Here is a 21335-nt window from a genome sequence, read left to right as displayed (position 1 = left end):
CGAAGATCGTGGGTTCGAATGCCGCTCGTGACACTGACTTTTTTATCTCAACTAAAACCCTTAGTTATATATATATATATCCAAAAACATACATGTCTTGGTCTAGTCACATTTACTAGCGCAGATTTTTGGATATTCCTCGCCGCGGGATCGAACCCACTCCATTCTCGCTAATACATCCTTTTTCAGTTTGGGCAGTTTGTATGCGGCGAATGTTGAAAAATTCGGCTGAAGAAATTTACAGTTTTTTACACAAAAGAATAAATAAAATAAAACAATTGAAATGGAGTTAATAAAAAAAATAAAAGAAAAACTTTTATAGCAAACAAAGTAAAATAAAATATAAATGAAAACATATCCCGAGTGTATGTTATTCGTGGGTAAAGAGCCAGAAGGCGAGAAAAAGACCCAAAATCCACTTACGGATACAATGTTTTCTAAAAAGGATCCAAAAAAGGCGGATGGCATGAAAACGTAAAAGTAGAATAAAAGCACTAGTTATCTAGTAGAAGGGCCGAGAAAGGCAATTGAAAATATGACGCACCGTGTGGTTTTTACATAATAGCAATATGCAAATTTGAGATTCAAGACAATGTTTTTATCAACAATTTTGATGTATGGTAAAGTTGTGAATTTATTGCATTTATTACGTATTTTTATTATTTTATATACTGCATACATTTATGGTAGCTAACATTTGTAGATGTTTATTCAGAAATCGTGAGATGCGGTTTGGTGTGATGTAGGTTTCAGAAAAACATTTTCTTTATCGGGCCAACGTTTCGATCTTTATTGAGATCACCTTCAGGTTTTGCTGTTTTATGTTTATATACGTTGGATTTTGAAGGGGTGGGGAAGGCAGTCGGTATACAAAAATGTCTTTTCCTTCCCCACCCCTCCAAAATCCAACGTATATAAACATAAAACAGCAAAATCTCACAGGCACTCTCAACACGACACGCAAGAATGGCACAATTACACAGAAGACTCTTTGAGTGAGTAGAAATACTTTGATTGAATATAAAAAATATATTTTGCATTGTATAAATTCACTCTTCCACATCCTAAATGTATTTGTTAAATGTAAACAATGTTTGCAAATCCCAGGCCCTGAAGATGATCTCAATAAAGATCGAAACGTTGGCACGATAAAGAAAATGTCTTTCTGAAACCTACATCACACCAGACCGCATCTCACGATTTCTGAATAATTATCGATTAACGGTCACTAATCACCACACATTTGCAGATGTATTTGCTTTTTTAAAAGATCTCGAAAAAAAAGAACTAAAACAGGAGGAAAATTTAAAGAAAAAATAATTTTAAATAAATCTATGATTTTTGTTTCAATTTTTATCCGCTTCTTTATAAATTAATGTCTTATAAAAGAATGGATTAAATCACAATCATCATATCATAGCTTTTATATTGCTAATATGTTTTTCGTGTTCACTGAATGACGGATTTCTCGCTGAATTATGGAATTATTTAAAGCAGGAAAAGGAAATAACCTTGTCAGGAAGAACGTCATCCGGCTACTCATTCAATTTTTGTTAATACATACTTCTCTTTTTCGAATTTTTTTGTAACAAACGACAAAGCAATGCAACAATTTTGGCATCTTTTAGAATTTTTTTGCTTAAATTTCACTTGGCCAGAATAATGTAGAAAGCAAAGATCAAATGTAATTACCGTTGTCTACTTGGACAGTAACCCACATTTTAAACCGAATGATGAAAATCTGGGCAACATTTTCGTAACTGCAACGGTTGCGGTCGATTTTGAGAGACCGGTAATTATGAAGAAACACACAGATGTTCTAAAGACCCGAGAACGGGAGCCCGGGACAATTTTGGTCAACCGCTTTCGTTCCTGCTCGCAATCAGGGATAACTATTAACCGCCTAAGAATGCAACTCAATAGGTAATCTTGGTGTATTTTTTCCCCTGTGTCCCTGATTCAGCATTTCCAAACCATACCAATAATCGAACTCTCAACATATATCGATAAACATAATTAGAAGAAAGTAGGGATTCTGGTGGTTTCAGAGTTCACATGCCAACGTGCATCTATAATCGTATCGCTAAAAATAGAACTATAGCTTATCATCATTCGAAGAATTACGTCCAATTGGAACATAATTATTAAGAGAGATTTAAAAATGAATATTGACTTTAAATGTAAATTTGCTGAATTAATTACCATAAAGGCAAGTAGATTTTCACGCAAATTGCGTGTATCGAATGAAAAAAGATCAACCATTTGTGAAATGTTCCAACCTGTTGCTTTCTTCAGGAATCTTTCCGTAGTCGTGCAAGCGCCGTTTAGATTAAACACAATACGGGGTGGTCGGCTACTCGTGTTACAAACTGCCCGTAGATTCTACAATCAAAATGAAACCAAAAAGTCCTAATTAACTATGGTCTGAATCTCAGCAGTTGCGGAATTATTCCACTTTTTTCTGATTTTTTAAGATTCACGACCTTGCTTCAAATAAACAACGATAACTGCAAAACTAAAATATTTTGGACAAATCGGTTGATACCATTGAAAATAGTTAAAATTTCCAATAAAATTTGATCAATATTAAGCTCGTAAACGTACGTAAAATAAGCGTTTTAGTAGTCAGAACTTTGAAAAATATTTTTTTTTCAAAGTTGAAAAACTTACTACGGTGAAAACTCCTATTTCCAAATCTAGAGAACAACAAATTTCAGAAAGCGTACTCCATTTAATATCCTTTTTAGTGGTGTAATTGCTTGTTTAATTACTTTTTTCAAAGATGAAGAAATTGACAGAGGAAAGGAAAAAACCGTGGCTGACGGATTGGTAAGGTGGAAAATTAAAAAAAAAAAAAAAAAAAAACAAGGAAATTTTGAATGAATTTATTAAACGTTTTTTTTTAATTTGGTTGAAGTAGTGCAAGTGTTTGCATATGTACCAACACGACTGCAACTTTGATTAAATAATTAGTGAATTATTATTCTCCGGAATAAAAGAGTTTTAAGTTTCAAAACGTTTTTAGTTATTTATGTGATATCTTGTTAACACTTTGGATACTTTTTCTAATGAAAAATATGCTAATAGACTCTTATTATGGGGGAGTCGGTGGCTGGAACGGTTTAAGGCGTTGACACGACGCTCATCACAGTAAACTAAAGGTCCCGGGTTCGAATCCAGCGGCCCTGCATTCGAACCCGACATACAAATGTTTTTTTTTTTTCAAAAACACCGGCACTCTGAGGGTTTATATGACATCTGCTGTTGCGAACCCTCTTAAAAAAAGACTTATGTTTTGCGGGTTTAACGCGACGGCAGCGCGTCGAAAACGCAATGCGTAAGGTGGAGAGCATTTCGAATCAAAATTAAAAAAAAAAGTTTAATAAATTCATTCAAAATTTCCTTAAATTTGTTATTTTTTTTATTATTAATCTTTCAACCTTACCAATCCTTCAACCACGATTTTTTTCATTTCCTTCATTAATTTCTTCATCATTGATAAAATAAAATAAAATAATAAAAGTAATTAATAAAGCAATTGCACCACTAAAAAGGATATTAAATAGAGTACGTTTTCTGAAGTTTGTTGGTCTCTAGGTTTGGAAATAGTAGTTTACAATCACTATAGTAAGTTTTTCAGCTTTGAAAAAAAAAAAATTCAAAATTTTCTCTACTAAAACGCTTATTTTGCGAAGGTTTACAAGCTTAGTATTGATCACATCTTGTTGGAAATTTAACGAAGTTTTCAATGGTATCAACGGATTTGTCCAAAACCTTTTAGTTTTGGAGTTATCATTGTTTATTAGCATTTTATAAGCAAAGTCGTGAAATCTTAAAAAATAAAAAAAATAACTCCTAAACTGTTGAGATTCAAACCATAGTTAATTAGGACTTTTTGGTTCCTTTTTGAATTTAGAATCTACTGGCAAAGTTTATAACACGAGTAGCCGACACCCTGTATAGAAAATCTCCCAATCCCCAACAAACACATCACAGACGGAAAAACAAAATGAATAATACACAAAGACCAATTTGGTTAAAGGATAAAAATTGATGTCAAACTAATAAATGTCAAAATAAGGAATGGAAATTAGGTCTACTGATGGCAGTTTAATATTGCATGGAGAGTTGAGCGCACCTGTTAAAACGTGTTTTTTTTAGTATTAAATCAGCCTACAATACCGTCAGTTACCCTTAATTTCTGACAATTTAAATTTTCATTGCCTAAGAGTCCTGTTAAAATGGTAATTACCATTTAGAAGTGAATTATGTCACCTGCAGACCGTTTCGAGAATCCCAATCTAAGTTCATCGTTTTTTAAGGTACATATTTTGAAAATTTTACTAATAAAAGGATGTTTTCAAAAAAAAAAAATAAATAAATAAATAAAAATAAATAAATGAACTATTGTTTTATTAATCGACTGACGTCATTTTTACTACATAGTTACACATGTATATGTTTATTTATTTATTATTATTTTTTTTTTTTTAGGTTTCTTAAAGAATAAGGTATCCAAATTATCCTCATATTTAGTTAACGTTGCTGGATTCAGCACAGGCTTTTTATAGGGTCTGGCACCCGGGCATGTTATAAAATTAAGAGAGACAAGCCGGCGACCCATAAGGGTAAATTCTTGGTCCCATCCTTTAAGCCATTTATACTGCTGACGTACACCCTAATACCTTCATCAACACCTACGCGGACGATATCGCAATTCGTCCTTTAACTCGAATCCTAACCGATTGACCTACAAAGTCCAAGAACAAATTAAGCTTATCGAAGACGTGAAAAAATCGAGGTTAAGAATGAACGAAGAAAAATGCACTCAGTGTACGTTCACCTTGAAAAATAGTCTTGGCCTCTACTGTACATCAACAACAAAGATATACTGACTTATACTTAAGTCAAGTAGTTGCTAGATAACAGACTGACGTGGAATCCCCAAACAAGACTCAAGAAACATCTCAAAACGACGAAGACTTTTAAGACCAAAATGTGTCTTGACTGTCAAAAATAACTAAATTTATACAGGGCTAACTATGACCTCTTTAGACATATGGAGTGGAACTGTGGAGTTCTGAAAAACACCCTATATCCAGCGTCCTTAGAAATCCTTCCAATCAAACCAATCCTTAGAAAAATCGTCAAACCTCCTTACTGCGTCACAAACGTCAGAAACTACAACGGCCTAACATTATTTTTGCCTAAGAACTGATCGATTTCCGATTCCAAACGTTTCACACCAACCTGTTCGAGCCTTAATCGACGATGACCTCGAGTCCTCCTTTGCCTCTTAATCCGTCGCACTGATTGCCGTCTGGTTTCTGATGGCATGTGTCCTCCGGATGCAGATTAGGCATAACTTTTTATACCTTTTAACTATCTTTCATAAAGCATTTGAATTCTGTTTGGAAGTAATAAATCATTGTACCGCATGCACCATCCAAATATCAATTCAATCCGTATCTAGTCTGTGCGACGTCAGGCCATCAAAGAGGGGCAAGACTACTACATCTTTCTGAAGCTTTCTCTATTTTAAGGGACTAACGATACACTTTTAAAAAAGCTGTTTTGTTCAAGTCAACCGCGAATAGTTTATTGTCTTGTGATAATAGTCCCAACTCTATGATTCAGATCTATCGGCGCCGTACAGGTCTTGAACCTGGTAAATCCCAGGTTTGGGTTTGGGTGTCCAAACAATTTTCTCAATCCAGGTCCTACGGCTACTTGATACTTCTCCCAACCCTTGGATGCAAGGGGGTATCCTGCCGCAACATAATGGTGTAGCCTTGAGAGTGTGGCACCCTCTTTAAAGCACAAGCTGGATTCGTGTCGGCAGCGGACGGCGGGTGCTGCATCAGAAGCAAACGAGATTTGGGGTACCAGATCCTGTCTGCGTAAATGGGGGAGAGTGCATAACCATCTGAACTACGGGGTAGCAGAAAGGAAGCAAGCGGGAAAAGTCAGCATCTGTCGATTAGTCAGTGGATTTGCTGGCTTCTACACCGTTCCTCACGGAAGAAGCAGATTTTCCGTGAGCGGAGGTGAGTCGTTCCTAACTTGAGAATCTAAATGTGTGATAAGGCCTGACGGCTAGGTGCACACGCTAAAGAACGTCAATGTTAAAAGACACTGCGACCCCATTGGGGTAGCAGAAAATGTTCCAAGTTTAAACCCTGCTACATAGAAATGTACTCATAGTGGCTTAGTGGCGAGGCTTCTAGCGAAAACTTAGTGTGAACCTGTTGCTCGGGGGGTGCCGTTATTGGTTTCCTTCCGAGGGCAGTTAGTTCTTACGCTGGAGGAGCCCCAATACTCTGGGAGATAGAGTCGCCTTCTCTATCTAGGGAGCTCGGCGGGACGACCCAGGCGACATTGTAGCCACTTGGGTTTACTCTTTCCGAGATGCACACGGTCTGGTGCTTAATATCCACTCGGAATGGAATAAGAGGAGCCCAATATTCCCTCGGGCCCCTCAAAACGTCCGGTAGGGCCGAAAGGCTACGTACGGACGTTAAAGATCGTCTTTTTAAGAACTAACGAGTACATACGGGAACCTAAGGTCAAAACAATTACCACAGTTATGCCGAGTCTGTCCACTTCAGAATAGTTTTCAAAAAGATCACAAAAGGATCCGCCGAGAGCCTATTGCAGAGTGGGCTCCTTTGCACCAGGTTTGTACTTAATAATCAGTGACCTTGACTTCTCTAATTTTCTCAAATGTCGCATACATTTCCTTATGTACGACTTTGCTGATATGCATGATATATATTTATTGTAAAACATTTGAAAATTTATTTATAGACGTTGTAATAGACTTAAACTAAAAGATTTAATTGCCTAATTTGATACAATCTTCTGCAATTTAAGTTCAAGTTTTAATTTCTATCCAATCTAGTGTGCCTGCTCCTTCTCGCCTTTTTTCTAAATCTAGAATGTACCATTCAGAGCAAAACTTTCAACCATTATCACCCGAATGTTACACCCTCCGTAACAATGACACTTCAAAAGAAGCGTTCGCACATTGTGGAGGAAGGTGGGGAAAAAATAGTTTGTTACAACTATTGGGAACGCCTTACAAGAAGAAGTAGCCGGGCCGTGAATAAATTTCCATCTTCTTTGTCAACTTGTGGGCTTCCTATAAAAGAGCACGCGCCAAGAGAGGGCTAATGGGATCGGTTATTAGCCGGACATCACGTCCTGCTACAATGCACATGATTAACTCTCAGGTGGGTTCATTGTGGCTGAATAATTCGAATTCGACCCGTGGAACTAGTTGATTTTCGAGATGCCGGCCAACGACCAGAAAAATAAGGCGCGCGCCATGTCACACGTTATATTTCTTTCTGTATTCCAATCCCAAGGAGGTTTCTTTGTACTAACCATACCCAATGACTAAAAGTAGCGTTTTTATTATAATTAAATTTTATGTCATTTGAGTTTAGAAGCAATTTAGTTATATGAATGCTCTGAAAAAGAAATTAGTCGTATCAGTATTCGGTTTCGTATTCTGTTCGTATTCTTGTATTTTTACCAGGTGATTTGCTAATGTGCAATAGAAGAGCAATAGTCTTTTCGTCATTTATGGTTTTTTAGTATCGTCAAGGGAAAACAGCATCATAAACAGCAAGGAAAATTTGCGAAATCCTGATGACCATTTAGTAGAAGTATCATTGGTGTGGTTTGCACGGTTAAAAAGAGAAATTTTAATTTGGAAGGCACAAAGCGCTTTGGTCGTCCATCAGCAGTTAATGAACGAATAAATGTGTTTATTTGTAAACATTTAAAAACAAAAATAGTATGTCATTTGTTCAAATGTCGTGTAATCTATTTGATTCTCGGCGACAAATGAATCGCAAAAAGGAGGGAAAATTCAAAAGGTGTGGTTGAGATGGGAGGTTGGTGTCCGAATGGCGAGGTCACGATAGCTCAAGTGGTAGAGCAGCGGCGTATCTAGCCGAAGATCGTGGGTTCGACTCCCGCTCGTGCCATTGACTTTTTTATCTCAAAACCTTAATAAATTGTAAGATATTAATTGGTCAAGTGGACCACGAATCTAGTGAATTTAATGAATTTAAATGAAGTATACTTCACTAAAGCTCTCCGTGGCCATTTCATTTGTCGCCGAGAATCCAGTCCGATTACACGACATTTGAAAAATGGCAAAATGGAGGGAAAATTCAAAAGGTGCGGTTGAGATGGGAAGTTAGTATCCGAGTGGATGGAAGTCACGATAGCTCAAGTGGTAGAGCAGCGGCGTATCTAGCCGAAGATCGTGGGTTCGAATCCCGCTCGTGCCATTGACTTTTTTATCTCAACTAAAACCCTTAGTTAATTGTAAGATAATAATTGGTCAAGTGGACCACGAAACTAGTGAATTTAATAAATTTAAAATGAAGTATACCTTCACTAAAGTTCTCCGTAGCCAAAAATAGTATAATAACCATATATAATGCATAGATTACTCCATCTGTATGAATTTACCAGTGAAAAACACAATTAAAAAAACACATAAAAATAAAATAAAAACAGTATTATATACTTATTAATATTAATTGTGAATCAAGAGGCACCATTTCAAAAAATACAAAACAATAAAATTTAGTGCGGACTGCGGCACAATAAAGTAAATTAAAAATTTAAAGTTAAAACACTTTTGAAAATGAAGAACATCCTTATATGTACTATCTGATACTCAGATCATATCTGATAATGGATTTTGTCGAGTCCGCCAGGAAATTGAATCTCACCTTATGTACGCATCAAGGCGGGTGTACTTCAGAGAAGCATCTTGGCTCATTTCTATTTTCAATATATGTAGATATTCTTAAACATTTCAGCCCGTACATTTACTGGTGTTACAACGATTCTTACATTCGATACGTAATTCGGATCCCTCCATAAACATTCAACACTTACACAACACTTGAATTAATTAGCAGTATTGTGTACTAAATGGAAAATGAAAATAAACCTGAAGTTCAAAGATGAATATTACCCTGAGAAATACCTGTCCCCCAGTGAGGGTAAATGTCCATTGCCTACTTCTGATCTTGCGCGTTATCTTGAGGGGTCCATACACGCTCAATATTATTGCACAATGTGGGTTGCACAATATTTTGACGGAGGCCCTACACTGCTCAATGTTATTGCGCAATATTTTGATGTGTGCAATAAATTGTATCGTATGCAGGCAATATTGATGGTTGTGCAATATATTGCACAATCGCGAGCACAGACGTAAACCTTCAAGGCAATATATTATGCAATTAGTTCCAACCAGAATTTCATGTAGTGAAGTCATGTTGAGTGATAGTGATTTGTGTTGTGTGATTATCGCTGTGGGTGCCAGTGCGAAAAAGAAGAAGAGCTCACAAAAAGGGAGAAAATGGACCAAACAGTGGCTGATTGATAGGGAAAAGTACACCCACGAAAAATTACTTAATGAACTGAGAGTATCTGAACCAGATGACTTTCGCAACTTTGTTTATCAGCCTCCGGATATTTTTCGCGATATTTTTCTAACAACACTTCATACTGCTCCCCCTTCTTCGCACGATTAGTATAATCTTTACACTTCACATCCCACAGAGCTGGAAGGCCACGATAAACTCGAAAATGAATTGCCTATCAGCTTCCTTGGCAGCCATGACGACGCGTACTCTACCACGTGTTGATAGTGACTGATGGGATATTGCGCAATATTGCCTACAGACGGCACAACCTTTTCCTGTTTGCACAATATATTTTCAAGGATTTGAATTTAGCACAATTTATTGCACAACCTTTCAATTTCGACTACACACGATCAACTATATTGCACAAACCTAAATATTGCGCAATAATATTGAGCGTGTATGCGCCGCTTTGGACTTTTCATGGATAACCGACTTAGAATCCCTACACAAGGCTTGAAAGATAAATAAACCGATATTACAAATTAATAAAAAAAAACACTTCGTGAATTGTAAACAAAATCATACATTCAAAACAAACTTTTAATTTACAAGACAACGATAAAACTCCTGTGGGCTTTGTATGGGGGCTCCAGTCAGTTGAGACAAAAATTGTCTATCAAATTATAAATGCTTCTTTTTATGTCTCAAATGATACAATTTCATAACGACCTACACATCCTGTTTGTACACGACCTCATCAAAACCTGAAATAAAATTTTCATCTTGCATTCACAATACTCTACTTGTACAATGGTTATCCAACCCTACCAGAACATAACCAAAGACGACTGAAGCGAGAGACACAATTAGCATACATCGAAACTATTTACTTAACATAATATTCGTGGTTGTAAATAAATGTAATAAAAAAAATTAAAAAGCGATTATTTGAGATTTACTACTACAATAACTGTATTAATTTTCGTGAAAGTTCATTAGAGCTTGTATGTGATATTAGCATAAAAAGTTGCACAATGAAAACATCTATTTACGACTATGGTTGTTTTAAAAGTATTTTTTAAAAATTAAATTTCCTAGTGAAACATCATATACATTTTAATTTTTTAAAAAATCATGGCGATACTGGATTTATTTCTCCGAACCGGGTTTGATCGTAGATTTTGAAGGTGAAAATAGTTAAAATCCACGCCTTCTTTTCAAATCATATAATTAATCTTTTTCATGTGTTATAAATTCTTGGAGATTAAGAAGGAATAGGAGTTAATTATACGTGGAGGAAATTCGCCAGGTCGTGCAATACGTGCTATGATATGAGTTTGATCCTGCGGTTTGCGGGCGTTTCACCGCTCAGGACCTGTCATAACCAGTCCTCACTGTGAATCAAAGACAGAATTATAATGTATTTGATATTCACAAAGAGCGATATGATTATCCATAACAATTGGCCAATTTAATTAATTAGGGGTTTAACCTTTTAAATCTAATTATATATCAATTTTTATCATTAATTCCCGACAAAGGTGTTTTATTTAATGAAATATTTCGTTTATACACTGAGAGGCAAAAAAGTGGCCACCCTTAATATTTTTAATTACCTCTTAGACAATCCTTCATTGATTTTCTTTCAAAAATATTTGGCCCGTTTTAAAAAACGTGAAAAATAAATCACAGATAAAATTTCCTATTTATGTTTAAAATTTAATATTTAATTTAATTTTAATTTAACGTTGAAATCAATCTCGTCTTTTTTGCGTTTTCGTAAAGCTTCTTTCTAACATTCGGTTGTTTGAGTTTTTTTTGTCGTACCAGTTTTAAGTTTTAAATTTGTTTGGGTAATGGTTTTCCGTTGGCCTAGAATCATAGCATTGGATGGAAGAATTGCATTGGAATGAGATCAGTGAGCTTAACATCCCACGAACTGTCCAAAGGGTCGTCCACACTTACTAAGGTAAAATTACTAAGGCTTACTCAAGAAGGCATGGATCAGGTCGCCAACCTGTCACATCTCGGAGAGATGATCGTTTATTGATCATATTAAATGGCCAAAGCAAGAGTGGAAAAAATCTCGTTTTCGGATGAGTCAACGTTTTGTTTGAGGTCTTCTGACGGCCGAGAGAGTTTAGAGAAGAAGGAGAGTGATAAATCTCCGGAAAACCTATGGAGGTGATGGTTTTATGGTTTGGGCGGGCCAATATTGGTCAATTTTATTTTTATCCATGACAAACAAAGGCCCAACTCGGCTATGATCGTTGGCGATTGCTTGGAACGGGCTTAAATTAGATGCTTGGAGTCCGAACTTAAACCGTATCGAACACCTTTTGGACGAGTTGCTCAACACGGTAAAACGTCGCCCTGAGATGTCAGAGGAATTAAAAATGACGCTGGTGGAAATGTTGTAAATTGCTGTTGGTATGAAAACATTCCACTGCATTACAATCAAAACCTCATAAAATGCCACTTCGAATGCAAACGGTGATCAACGAAAGAGGAGGAATACTCCGTATTGAATTGAATTTTTTAAAATATCATTGAGGATACGGTGGAAAACGTTTGATTGAAAAGATTGAATTCGTTAGATATTGGATGATTTGGCCGCGCCGCACACTTCGACTTTTTTAGTCCAAATAGGTCTAATTGTGTTTTATAGCGGTTAGTGTGTTATTTATGATTAATTACAATTAATTAAGGTTTTTAGTTGAGATGAAAAAAGTTATTGGCACGAGCGGGATTCGAACCCACGATCTTCGGCTAGATACGCCGCTGCTCTACCACTTGAGCTATTGGGAAGTTGATGTCCGAGTGGATCGAGGTCACGATAGCTCAAGTGGTAGAGCTGCGGCGTATCTAGCCGAACATCATGGGTTCGAATCCCCCTCGTGCCATTAATTTTTCATCTCAACTAAAAACCTTAATTAATTTTAATGTATTAATTGGTCAAGCGGACCACGAAATTAGTGAATTTATGCTTAATGTTGATATTGGCCCCAGTAGGCGTTTGAGCAGTCCTTATCTTTTGTTAAATTCTTGCGGTTCTAATCTTGTGGGTTCCATGTATGTCCGCGAACTAAGTGAAGACCAAGGTAGCGCACATTGTTAGCTGTTGGTATTACCTGGACAGTTTGACGTTTGATCGTAAACGTAACTTGTTGGCATTTTTGCCCGTTCAACCTGGTCAGCAATCGAGTAGTTCCAATCGGTAATGGAGTTCAGATGTTTTGGGACTGATTCTGTGACTAGGATAGGATTGGAGTGCATTCATAAGATTGCGGTGTCGTCCGCGAAGGTTGTTTGTAAGTATATCAGCAGTTTAGATGGTGTAGATTGGAACTAGGTGTGGAGGAATGCACGTAGTGTAGATAATGTAGTGTACCCTAGCGTGTGTTGTGAGTGAATGAATTTATTGATGTGAATGTTGTGCGAGAAGGCCGATGGAGGAATATCAAGTATTCCACCAGCCTAAGAGTGAACTGTTATTCAAAAAGGAGATTTCAGAATGGATGGGTGAATGTGTTTAGGAACTGATTGCGTTGGGGGCTGTAATGGCCTAGCTGTTCGCAGCCCCTGGAGCCCAATCTCGGTGGCTCGACAGATCACAAGTCTGCCCCAAGACTCCCAACACCAGGGGTGGGGTCTCGAGGCCTACCTGTAAGTTTTTATAAATCACACAAGCTAGAATTGTCGGTGGTCTGCGAGATGTGATATGATATTTTTTTAAAAATAAATACATTCATTAACGTTCAATTAATTATTCTTTTTGTAAGTTTTTGGTTGACATGAGAAGTTAGTTGGGGGGAGTTGGTGTCCGAGTGGATCTACGTCACGATAGCTCAGGTGGTTAGAGCAGCGGCGGATTGAGCCGAAGGTCGTGGGTTCGAATCCCGCTCCTGACACTAACTTTTCATCTCAACCGAGATCTTACATAAAACGAATAATTAATTGAAAGAAGTAATTGGGTCAATTAGACCACTAAACATAAATGGATTAATACATACATATAACTTTTGTTTAATAAAATTTCTATAAACTTAACTTTAAAGCTCATGACTAACTTTTTAAGTACTCCAAATGAAGTTAAAAGAAGTACCTAATGAATTTCGTCAAATAACGTTTTTGCGTAGAACAATATTATTTCTACCATCAATGTTCGAAGATTAGTTATGAAATTATGTATTACTTTATTTTTTAGTTCTTAAGCTTTCAATATAGATAGATTAATTAGAGATAAATTAACTCATTTTCACTTTGCTCAATACAATTTTGTAACTTTCGTCAGCAAGTTTCCCAGGTGACAAATCCATTCTTTAAGTAAAGGGATTGCCAGGGGATATAATTGCCACGAAAGTCGAACCAGAACTTGCACAAGTGGGTTGCCCTTATCGATTCGGCCCCGTAAATTATTAACACTGGGAAATAAATATTAGCACCCTCGCAACTTTATTCTTGAACGGAGGAGAATATTTTGTGTGAAACTCTTGGTAAGTTTTGATTGACATAATCCGATGGAAAGCTTGATTAAGCGCCTCCTGCCATTGCCATTTGTCCTTTCGAAAAACTCGGCATGTCAGAGTAATTGGACGGCGAAAAGCAAAAGAAAGCCAACTCCATACAATTTGGCGCGATAATTTTTATGGCCGTTTGAGACAGGTATCGGAATGAGCAGGGATCCGATGTTTCTGGAGGCTGGATGACAATTTAATTTCACTTTCATGAATTTAAAACCCCAAATGAACTTATCAAGTTACTCAAAGCCCACAATTTAGAGATGTAAATTAATAACAAATTAATTTTTGCCTTTTGGATGGCAAGAAATTCAAGTTTGATATCGTATAATATCCTTTACAGAAAACGGAAGATGATAATTAATATTTTGTTACAATATCAAATTTACATTCATAATTGGGTACGCCATTTATTATTTTATTTTGAAATGAATATAGGATCGATACTAATACAAAATACACATTTTAAAGTAAAAGTTGGATTTTTGTTTTGCCCTTTTTATTTGTTATTTACTGTACAAATATTGTATTAAGTAAATATTTTCGATTTATGGTGCGTTTCAGTCATTTGTAGGAAAAATTGCCCAGTGACCACACTCCTTCACACTGAAAGCTCTTTAATCTTCACTCATTGAGTACGTCCCGGGGTCACTTTCGTTTCTATCGTATTGGAGGATTTTCTCGTAGGTTTGGTCCATTTTGTGAACCACACCATTAGTTCATTCAATTGTTATTGAAAGGTGAGTGTTTAAGGGATCCGAATCACGTGTAAGAGATCATTAGCGAATATATATGTCGAAATGTTAACATGGGCAGGAATATCTGCAGTGTATATTGAAAATAGAAATGGGCCAAGGAGGAACACAGACATAATGTGTACATCAGGTTAGAATTCAGTTCCATGATGACTCAGCAAAATCGATCCGTCAGATATGATCTCATTATGAGATAGTACGTATGGGCGAGGAAGTTCTTCAGTTTCCATAGCAGGCTCGAACGATTGTTCTAAATCAAAAATACACCCAAACAATGTTGCAATGAAAATGCAGCTTTTGAGTTGTGAATGATGGAATGGAAGAGGATATTTGTGAATAAATTAGTAACGTCAAATGATACTAAAACACAGTTGTTGGGTATATTGATGTTATTTAATTCTTTTATCAGTTCTAAAGAATTGTTGATACCGAATGTAGGTTTGAATTTGGTCTGGGTTTTAATTATTTTGTCAATTGTACTTGCAAGTTTATGCCATGGGGAATTGTAAAAGGATACTACTGGTCTTATAGGTTTGTTTTCCTTATGAATTTGACTGTACCGTGACTGTTTGAGCAAATTTTCAGAATTTAAGGACCATGTAAAAGAAACAAAACATAATTTCAATTCAAATTTAAATACAACAGTGTTACATAGTTTCAACAAAGGGAAAGAACTAGATTGGTTTGAGAAATTTGAAATTAAAAAATGTAAACTTGAACATGGTGATAAATGCATTAATAATATAACAGATTTTGATCTACCTTCCATTTTAAATATGTACATAAATAATATCAAACATCCACATAATTAAACTAATTATTTTAATTGTTATTATTTGTATAGTAATTTATAGTAATATTAAGTATTTATTATTCTAATATTTATTTGTGTTATAATTTCCGCGTTTCGCACGTTCAAATTGAGCGTCATTAAAAAAATCAGCTGATAATTGGAACGTCGCGTTGGCGGAGGTATCAATGGTTTCACTTTGGCAATTCATGTCGAGAGACGTGGTTGTAGAAGTCCTTCAACCTGATGATGAGCTAAAAGGCTCGAAATCCGCATCGTTGCAAAACAACTTACTGTGAGTAGGAACTATCCTTTTAAAAAGTACAATTTAATTATGTTGGAATTTGATTTGGTCCAAGTGTTATCATTTTGCATGTGGGGAGGGTGGTCCTTACATCGCAGCATCTCACGTGTACCTCAAGGATTTGTCTGATATAGTAAGCGACATAGTGTTTGTTAATGTCAGCCCTATGTTTCACCAGTTCTTTATAATTAATAATTATTAATGAGTAAAAATCAATTATTAATTTTGTAAAATCGTCTACTGCTTAGTTAATTCCCTAATCATTCCGAAATAGTAAAAGAGAAAATGCATGTCAAAATAATTACAATAATTTAAAAAGACTGTCGCATTCGTTTTCAGATTTGATTTTGTAGTAAATTCAAAAATTGCAAAGTTTTCTTACGTGACAAGATGAATCCTACATCTACATGTTGATATATTATTATCTATTCTTGATTGACCTAAACATTGCAACAAACAAAGCGTTGAGTGAAATAAATCAGTGGGCTGATAAAAGAAAAAAAGTTTAAGGAAGAAAAATCCAATGTGCTTCGCGTTCAGAGAAGGGAGTTACAAGAGAAACTAGTGGTTCTTAGGGAAGGCAGAATGCGTACCACAAATTATTTTAGTGTATTAAAACATCGAAAAAATAATCCAGGTATGTTCGGAATTATTGGGGCGTAAAACCTAAAGCTCTGAGGATTATCTCTATGGGGTGTTTTTTCCCCAAATATAGAAAAATGCTTTAAAAAATCAAGAGTTATTTGATGGTACGAAGAAGATTTCAAAGTGCCATAAAAATGATTAAGGGTTTTAAAACAATCTCACATGAAGAAACATTCTTCGTGGCAAACATCATTCCCACTGAACGTCGAACAGCTCACTAAATCTATGCAATAAACCACGGGAACTAGAATCAGGAGGGCATCAAGGGTGAATTTGATCATCCAGTGCAATATAACTCATGGCCTTATCCGCTGAAATAGTTGAAATAAAAAAGTGACATATATCGATTCATGGCGATAAAATTGTTATGTATGTACCGATGGAATCATTGAAGAAACAAGGATGAGACGTCGAATGTTCATTCCTCGATTATTACAAGAACAAAAAATCCACTCGGGAAAATATCGGCTGGAAAAGATTTGCTCGAATAACCCTCCTGAGGAGCCCAAGATTTTAAAATGGTAACACAAGCCAAGAAAAAATATCCAAAAGTATAATACATAACCAATTATGCGAGGACAATAAAGTCCGTGACTCGGTGATGAAGAGAAAGAATCGGCTTTGCACTGGGTAAAAGCGCATGTCGGCATCCAAGGCAATGAAAAGGCTGATCTACTGGCTAAGCAGGCTGCACAAAACATCTACACACAGGGGATCTAAAACATCCCTAATTATAAAACACTTTTGTGATGAGACGGTAAAAAAATAGAGTGAATGTATGCATATTTAATAAAAATTAAAATATATTATCACTATAAGACATAAGTCTCTCAAAATATAGAAAATAAGAAGGTTAATAGTTTATTATTTTGTGTGGTGATTAGTGACCGTTAACCGATAATTATTCAAAAATCGTGAGATGCTCTCAACACGACATGCAAGAATGGCACAATTACACAGAAAACAAACACTTTGAGTGAGTAGAAATACTTTGATTGAATATAAAAAATATATTTTGCATTGTATAAATTCACTTTTCCCCATCCTAAATGTATTTGTTAAATGTAAACAATGTTTGTAAATCCCAGGCCCTGAAGATGATCTTAATAAAGATCGAAACGTTGGCACGATAAAGAAATGTTTTTCTGAAACCTACATCACACCAGACCGCATCTCACGATTTCTGAATAATAAGTTTATTATTTATTATCATTTCATTGGGTAGATAGTGTAACTTCATTAGTAAAAAATTGGTTTCCGATAATTATGTGATTAGCATCCACGTGGGATAGTTGGCTTTACGAATGTATATCGGGCCTCTTAAAAGGCATCATCCGAATTAGTGAATAAGTAATGTAATTCCGTTGCGGTTGTCTCACACTCATCCCACGTAAGAGATTGAGCGTGAACGACAGTACGAGACTAGCCTTAGGGGGTTCCATCTTCATAAATATTTAGTGGGCCATTACCGGGGGTCGTGACTCTGTCCCTCCTTTGTTCTTTTCACCAAGATCCAGACCACTTACTAGGCTCGCACTCTTAAAAATAAAACATTCTCTCCGGATGAAAACAAAAGGAAATAAGAAAACCGAGTCCCGCCGCACGATCGGCAGTCCCGCTCCTGCACGTCTTTCGCACGAAGTTTACTTACAAGTTTTCCTTTTATAAGTAAAAACTTTCTGAATTCAGAGTGAAGAAACTACTATGTAGTAGTTGAATTTGAAATTCTGTTTAGGTAGTATCTTGGCAATTCGGACTTTAAAAAACCACTTCTTTCTACAAAAAAAATATTTGGTTTGTTTGAAACCCTTTGATTCTTTCAGTCCCAAGGACAGGCATTAACTATATACTGTTAATACTGTTAACTCTTAGACAAAGAACATTCCACTTACTAACTAAAAAACTGTCTAACGAATTACATAACTTCAACAACCAATATTCCACATACGAAGACAACTCATTAAGGATTGTGTCTAAAAAAGTATTTAGATATAAAAACACGTCCTACCTTCTCCAACGAACAGACAGATCGTGGGCTTAATCCGAAGAGGATAAAGCACACACGTACACTATTTATCTTATCTTTATTTATTAACTGCATACCATATTATCAACGAACCTCTTCTTTCTAAACTATTTTCTACAAAAGAGGTCAAGCAGGCGTTTTTAACCTCTGGAAAACGAAAAGTCTTGTTGACGACCCGATTACTCCAACTATGCTATCCTAAATGCTTAAGAAAACCATTTTCTCCCAAAGAAACCAAGCAGACAAACTGTAATCACGGGAAAACGAAAAGTCCCTGTTATGACCCGATTACTCCAACTATGCTATCCTAAATGCTTAAGAAAACCATTTTCTCCCAAAGAAATCAAGCAGACCAACTGTAATTATGGGAAAACGAAAAGTCCTGGTTACGACCCGATTACGCCAACTATGCTATCCTAAATGCTTAAGAAAACCATTTTCTCCCAAAGAAACCAAGCAGACCAACTGTAATTATGGGAAAACGAAAAGTCCTGGTTACGACCCGATTACGCCAACTATGCTATCCTAAATGCTTAAGAAAACTATTTTCTCCCAAAGAAACCAAGCAGACCAACTGTAATCACGGGAAAACGAAAAGTCCTGGTTATGACCCGATTACGCCAACTATGCTATCCTAAATGCTTAAGAAAACCATTTTCTCCCAAAGAAACCAAGTAGACCAACTGTAATCACGAGAAAACGAAAAGTCCTGGTTATGACCCGATTACGCCAACTATGCTATCCTAAATGCTTAAGAAAACCATTTTCTCCCAAAGAAATCAAGCAGACCAACTGTAATTACGGGAAAACGAAAAGTCCTGGTTACGACCTGATTACTCCTACAATGCTATCCCAACTTCCTAGTTACTTATTCAGAAAACATTTTCTTTATCGTGCCAACGTTTCGATCTTTATTGAGATCATCTTCAGGGCCTGGGATTTACAAACATTGTTTACATTTAACAAATACATTTAGGATGTGGAACCTACATTACACTAGACCACATCTCACGATTTCTGAATAATTATCGATTGACGGTCACTAATCACCACACATTCCTAGTTACTGTTAATGCTTAAGGATGTAACAACATTGAAAATAAAAAAATCATGCAATTTGAAAAAAGGATCAAAGAGAAATTAAATCGTTCGCTTTAGGAGTATACACTCACACACAAATAATAAATGCCTTTTATACTTTAAAATAAAAATGGATAGTGGAAATTTTGATTACATTTGAACAATTAATAGTGCCACATTAAAAATATGTCCGTTTTTATTAGATTAAATATGCACAACATTTGTTTAAGAAGTCGATGTAGTGTAAGTATGATTTTTATAGAAAACGATGTTCAAGGTACAGTAAATAGTCCAGATAACTACATTTTGTAAATAGTTGCGGTACGTTATTGAACGTCGAAGGCTTGAAGAGTAAGTTGGAAACTTCGATCCTGTATTAATGTCATTTATCAGAGAACACCCCCCCCTCAAAAAGGGACGGCCTGAAACGATTGTACCTTGTGGCGAGGTATAGATCACGCAAGACTGACCCAACTAAATGGTGGATCGGGAAGGCGCTCGAGGCGGATGGGGTGATTGCCGTGGGGCTAGGGGATGATTGAAATTGGAAAATTGCTCGACGACATGAACAACTTCAGGGCACCATGGACGGTAGTGATATTTTTGTTTTAAAAAAGGATTTCGGACAGCCAACGCAATGAATAATTTTAAAAAAATACCACCAAATAACCATGTTTTCAATAAGGACTTGTTAAAGCAAAATGTTTTACCTTGCCTTAAATTCTTCATTAGAACCATTCAACCTTAATTTACAATGGTTTACCCTCGATAAAAGATTAAAATATTTTGAATTATGTGTTTACCAGTTTAATTTTTAAAATCGTTTTATGAAATAAATGTTTCTTTCCATAAATATTCAAAGATAAAATATTTATGAATATTCTCCATTGTGCTTATTTTGATAGATTCTCTCCCTCGCTCTATCTCTTTTATTTTTATGCTTCTCTCGTTAATTGTAATAGGAGTATTGTAAATTTGCGAGTTTTTTTTAATATAAAACGATATTCATTCTTCTTTCTTTCTCTCTTTTCTGTCTTTCTCTCTCTCACTCTCTCTCATCATTTTATCATTACAATAAATTTAATTAGTAAAAATATAAAATTTGTTAACGAATTACAAAACCTTAAATATGGCAAAAAGGATGAAATTGCTGAAACTGTAGGGTCAATAATCGCAGAATTAAATCATATTAACGTGTGGTGCAAGACGCATGGTTTACTACACAACTCTAGTAAAACAAAATCAATTGGAAACTCTAGAATCATACTTGAACTAAAACATGCTTCTATTAAAAACATGATTGTAGAAAAACATTGGCTGCGCAGAAAATGTCTCGATATAGCAGAGCATGAAAAATTAAGTTGGATATACATAGTGAAAAACATGTACAATAACATTTAACTTAGACTTTTTCGAATGCAGGATTTAACAACAAATACCAAAAAATATATCTTCAAACAGCTCAAAACGCAAACATAAGGTATATATTTAGAGTAAAAAAAAACTGAACTCCATATTACAAGAAATTTAAAATTTTGAAAATCAAAGATCGGACGAGGTTAAAGTTAACTACAAAAAAAAATGTTAAAACAAAATGACCCAACTATTTCTATAAGGAATTTTAATTATTTTCAATTAAAATTTAAAATTTCAATTTAAAAAAAAAAACAAATTTCAACAATTCCTTCATACTTGAACCAACACGCAATATATTTAAATATTTAATATCCTTGTATTAACTATTTACTTATATAATTAAATATAAAACATAAATAAAACAAAAAATACACAGTAACTCGATAAAACCCCGTGTT

The sequence above is a fragment of the Cimex lectularius genome, unplaced genomic scaffold (assembly GCF_000648675.2).
Source record: "Cimex lectularius strain Harlan isolate CLEC.00 unplaced genomic scaffold, Clec_2.1 scaffold91, whole genome shotgun sequence".
In the NCBI taxonomy this organism is placed as follows: Eukaryota; Metazoa; Arthropoda; class Insecta; order Hemiptera; family Cimicidae; genus Cimex; species Cimex lectularius.
Note: the sequence above shows the minus strand (reverse complement) of the source record.